This window comes from Seriola aureovittata, chromosome 16 (assembly GCF_021018895.1).
Source record: "Seriola aureovittata isolate HTS-2021-v1 ecotype China chromosome 16, ASM2101889v1, whole genome shotgun sequence".
NCBI classification, from domain to species: Eukaryota; Metazoa; Chordata; class Actinopteri; order Carangiformes; family Carangidae; genus Seriola; species Seriola aureovittata.
In genome coordinates this window covers 16016018-16022021 of record NC_079379.1, presented here as the reverse complement: position 1 = coordinate 16022021, position 6004 = coordinate 16016018, and positions in this window count along the sequence as shown.

Sequence of the window (6004 nt, the reverse complement as noted above, 5' to 3'; positions counted from 1 at the left end):
CAATATGAGGCTGCAGCAGTTTCAATATCAAATGTTAAACATGTAGATTTACCATTTAATGAGTGCACTGGATGCACATCTGCACAGCTTATGCATAGTTATTTAATGCAAACAGTATTTTTCACATTTTTTTTCCTACATTAGATTTAGAAGCCTCCATGATCTCTGTAACTGTTTATTGTCAGAGTCAAACATGCTGCTTAATTTACTGAGTTATATTTATGGTGCCGAACTGCAATCTAAGCTCTACTCTACTCTTTCTATGCAAAATTTATGAGTATTGTTGATTTGGGATTATTATGATCTCCAATCATGCCCTGATGTTTCATTTAACAGCATCTCATCTGTTTTTGCAGATGTTAAGGCTCCACCTCAGATGACCCAGCTACAACTGGAGAGGAAGAAAACGAATCTGAACTGCTCAAGAAGTGTTAAGACAATCACTTGCTTTCAACAGGAGTGAATAAACAAACTACACAGGTTGCCTACCTCCTACCTACAGGGTCTATTTTAATGCTGGGACAGTGTCTGGCCCCCAGATGTTCAGTTTAAATCAATGATGTCATCTATCTCAAAGTCTGCTACTTTGCTTTCTTTTCATTTTCCAGGAAATTTGAATGTTTCTCTTTGAGATGACGCAGACGACGACCAAAAGAATTCCACTTTACACTGCTGTTCAGCCATATGGAAAATGGCTTTTATTTCAGTTGTGCTGGACGCCACAGGTCTGCTGATGAAAACCTCACTGAAAACAACCTAAACTCTGTGAGAATAGGCAACACACAGAGAGGAAGAGTTATAGATGAGAAATTAACACTTTGTCAAAGAGAAAGGTGCCCCAGGTCTGAACCCCTATTATTTACAGCCGGTCCTTTAATCCCTGTCAGAGAGCTGTCAGCCTCTGAGCTGATCTGAGCAGCACTTCTCTGTCTGCTTCGACCCGGACGACCCGACCCCTCCGCAACACAATGTACCCTCTCTCTCTCTCTCTCTGGTGTTTCTTTTCTCTCTCGTGTTCAGTTTCTCTTCATCTTTACTTTTCCATCTCTGCTCACTCTCTGTTGCCCTGTTTCTTTCTCATACTTACTCATATCCATTTCCACCCACCTCATTTCCATTCAGTGGTAAACTGTAGATAAGATTTTAGATTTTTATGTGACGTAACCTTGTCCTGTGCCAACTAACATCAGTATCTCTTCTCTATAGTTGATCCTATGGGTTACGTTAATGATATTGGGATTTTTCATTATTCCTGAATTCGTAAAGTAAGGGTTTCCATTGTAAAGGTTTTGATGGTTGCTCAGAAGTATTATGTTGTTTCAGTACTTCTCCATTTGCACTAACACGTCTGTTTTCTCATTGATACACATCTGATTATGGTTAAGTCGTCTAGACAAAGAGAACTTGGGCACAAAAACATTGTACTTTTCTTTTATGTAATAAATAAGACATTGAGCAGTGTTGTGAGTCCTGCGGGACATATTTATGAAAATTAACATTACTGCTTGTGTTTCAACTGCACAATGTAAAGACAATATATACAAAAGTAAGGTGGAGGTGTATGTGCGCATTCCAAAAAAATGATATATCTATAAGTAGCTGAAATAAGAAACAAACAAATTCAGACAGACGGACAGATCGATGGCTATGAGATGATCAGCAACCAGAAATGGAGGGGGGGGGGGGGGGGGGGGGGGCTTGAAAAGAAGCTGCACATTGAAAGATTTTCTGTGGATTCACTTTCTCAGTCTCTTTCCTTCTCTGTTTAATCCTTTAAACCTTCCATATTTGTCTGTCAGACACAGGAAAAAAAAAAAACCCACAGATGGTATCATTCATTGTAGTGTCTGCATCTGTCCTCCATTTTCTGGCCTGATATGATAGCGGTAGTTAGCGCTAACTGCGGCGCTTTACATGGACATACAGCATGCACCATTAGGTGACGTCAATCCAAAGCAGCTCTGTATGCCAGCTCCTCTGTGTTATTCACGTGTCTGTTGTGGTGGCGCATTTAGCAAAAATGTCTCATAATGAAAGCCAGGTCTGAGGCGACTACTGCTTTGCTCTCACATGAAGTGGATATAGAGCTCAGTCTGTCAGCTGACTTGAATTCAGGGTGTTAAATGATTCTGCTGAAGTTTTAAGTTGAAGGTTGTTAAAGGGAAAGGCTAAACAGAGAGGGCGAGGGCAGAGGACCAGCTTCATGCCTCTTCAGATGTTTGATTAGTGGGATAGCTTGGAATAGTTAACATGCTAATTAGTAAAATTTAGACGTGCTCGCAGGTGGATTTTGTTGTTGATCTATCGACTGAGCCACACAATCTGTTTTCCCCTGTTTCCAGTCTTTATGCTAAGCTAAGCTAAGCTAACCGGCTGCTGGCTGTGGCTTTATATGTACTGTACAGGGTGTTATCAACTTCTCATGAAACACTCGCCAAGAAAATAAATAAGTGTTGAACTATTCCTTTTATCTTCTTAAGGCCTCCAGAATATCCCAGCATGCACTGGGTCAAGAGCTTGCAACATCGCAGATTTCCATCACTCATTTATCCATATTAATGGTGAGCTTTAAGTCTCCATCTGAGTTTCATAGTCTGAAAGTCTGGGTTGATCTGCAAACCTAAACAAGATCAAACCAGAGGTCAGCAGTGCCAATCACTGACCCACTGTGTCACCCTATATTAGCAAGTGCACCCCTTGACTCTTTGGGTGCATCACATCCCTGTAAGTGAGGCAGAATAAAACCCAGCACCCCCTGAGTATTACGCAGCATCTGTCCCATGGGAGGGAGGTTGAGCTCCAGGTATAAAAGTGTGTTAGATGGCCTGATTATGGGAGCCAACCATCTAGGACTCAAGTCTTGCATAGCTGGTCAAACTGAAAATCCCCTCATTAAAATCCCTTCAACTCACAGAGAAGCCTTGAAGTCAAAGCGTGTTTTGGAAATCTTCAAGCTTCAAAGTCAAGTGGAGTCGGTAATCCTCCTTAAAATGGGAGAATGAGTTTACAACACCTTGAGGCGACCAAAAACTGCTGAGGTGATACTTAAAAAAATGTTCCTTCCCAGCACAGCACTAGTGTGGGAAAATTTTCTGAACATCAGATCACTCCTCTGCAGCTAGTGGCCTGTAAACAGCTTTAAAAAGCAGAGTGTTTTTCCTGCTGCTTGAAATAGCTCAAGATCAGATCAGCAAATGTATTTATCTGACATTATTCACAGTTAAAGGGAAGTTTGAATGTTAATATAAGTGCAATGCAAGTTTCCAGGACATGACTAGTCTGTACACCTCCATAAATAGCCCCTGTAAAACCACAAGGTGCTTTTTTAATATTTCTGCTTTTGTATGGATTAAACAAACAAGAAGAAGAACATGTTAATTAGTGAGTTTTACAGGTGCTGGAAGGCAAACAGACCAATGTTAGCTGTTTCCACCTGTTTCAAGTATGAAGCCACACAGACACAAACTCTCAAAGTGTAGTCTACCTGTGTATTTCCCCAAATCTCAAGCCATTCCCTTAAACTTAACTGACCCTGTCAGCCATATGGCCGTCATGCCTAGACTATATGAGCGGCTTGTTTGTTTGTGTGTGTGTGTGTGTGTGTGTGTGGGACAGAGACGAGGAATGGAAGGCTTGGCTCAGACCAGTCCAGTAATTATACTGTCTTTATATAGCTGTGGTTTGAAACTCATGGACTGAGGAAAACATCTGCTGAGCTCCACAGATACAAACCTACATGAACTCCAAGCAGTTTAATAGTGAGCGATTCCTCGTGTCGCTTGCTGTGTTGTGGGCATTTGGTAACACAGTTTACCACGTTAGTCAAGTTGTTAAGTCAACAGCACGCAGATACGGTTCAAACAGAGCTCAACTCTTTCAGCGATTCAAACTTTTGATTCATTATAAAGAATGCTCTGCGAAAGGCGTACAATACAAACCTGATGGAGACATATGTTAATAACTGATGTATTATTCTTTGCGTCATTGTGCAACTTTGTAAATGATTCCCCACCTTTAGTAATTTACAGTCCTTGAGATGTTTATATAAAAATCAAGTCTCCATTTATGACTGTTTGTTGTTTAGTGGAAAATCCTGACAGGCTTTGCAAACATTTAGTAAGTTGTTGTCCTGCCAACAACAACTTTTATTGTAGCTTTTGGTCCAGTACTGTCAGCTCTGTTCAGGAGGCTATGCACGAAAGGTGGTGCATTGCTCTGTAGGTGTAAATGCATGCACACATTTCTACGCACAAGAAGGAGCTAGTTTGCTTTTGATTAAAATGATTTATACCAAAGGCTTTTATCACCTATCATTCTTCTCTCTTCGGACCATATTTCCACTGCCTGACCCAGCAAAGCTAGATTTATACTTCTCCTGAAACATTTCCTTTTCCTATCAAAGACCTGCTTTAATACCTCCTCCTTTAACTGTCTGCAGCTACTAGACAATAACACATCAATCAGGATTAAACTAGTCCTACCGAAAACTGAATTAATAAGTTTGAGGACGCAAACTTTAGTCCATTTGTCTATTTGAAAAGCTTATTATGTTGTAGTTTTGTCTCTGGTTTGTGTCGGCCTTTCGTTTGATGCTTGTATCACATTTTGAGGCACATTCATCCAGACACTCTCACTTCAATAAAAGTTACCTTTTCATTTCTCTGAAATGTGACACTAACACCAGAAGTTAGATAAATAGTTTACCAACAGGATGCAGCATGAAGGAACATTTCAATACCGGGCTGAGTTTCATGATATCAACCAGTCAACATCTGTGTGTGGATGGAGCTTTAGTGTCCGGGGAACTTAAGCTGAAATTCCTCACCTCATGTCAGCCTTGTCCTGTGACTTAAGTCCAAGCTCAGACATGTCTTCTGTTAATGTATTCCACATGCTGATACTGTGCCAGCCGTCGGGCATTGTATAGTATTCTACTTTTCTTCATTGTGTATTTTGAGTATGAACATGTGTGCAAAAGAAAACCAAAAAGAAAAAACTCAAGCACACATTTCTGGGGTTCACATCTCATGCATGAATTAAGGGGCAGCTGCAATGGAGCTTCTCATCCGCCTCTGACTGACGCGCTGCGTCTGCATCAGGTTTTTACGCTGCTTTGTTCATTTCTTTGGCTTTTGGCAGGCGAGAGTTGACATGTAGACAAAGCCAGGGATTTAGGATGCCTCAAAATCCCAACTGCTCTCAAGATCAGGACTTTAAACAAAAGCTGTCTTTTAGAGCATCTGTGTGTGTGGGTCAACAACTGAGCAGCCCAGTGAGGCTTATATGTTTCAGCACAGTATGGCCTTGGCTGTAATTCAAACTAAACACTGGCTCAAGTTCCTTCTAGCTCTGTGTAGGCACTGAAATGTACATATAAAAAAACACAAACAAATGACTTCTTTTGGATACATCTCAGTGATAAATGGCTGATCTGTTGAAGACCTGGCATTTCTTGATTACATGAGCCCAGCCCAGAGTATAGGAATGCTTTGTCTTAAGAGTGTTTATCCTGGCTGACCTGCTATCTCTACAGGACTAGCCTCAGGATATATGATTTTGGAAAGCTTCTATTTGCAGCCAAGAATCGGCTCAAGGTGCTGGCTACACGACACAGAGATCGGGTCTCTGCAGAGGCTTTTCAGCAGCTGTTTATCACAATCCCTCTGGATCCAGTGCGTATCCAAATGACTGACAAGGTTAAATGACTGTGAGGCATTCGCAGGCTTTAATGTCAGATCTCTTACATCAGCACCTAATCCCCTCAGCATTCGTGGAATCAGCCATTGACATTTTTGCAGGTATTTGCCCTCATTCTGATACTATCAAGTCAAAGGTTGGAAATGACAAACTGCGATGGATTCAGATGTAAAAGCCATCCATACAACGACCAAAATGCCACAGTAGATTTAAGAGGTGAATGCCTAATTTTTAATAGGCTTGAGAGGCTGAAAGAATCAGATGCACCATCAGTAGCGCAATGAGAAGTGGAAGAGGAAAAAAGATT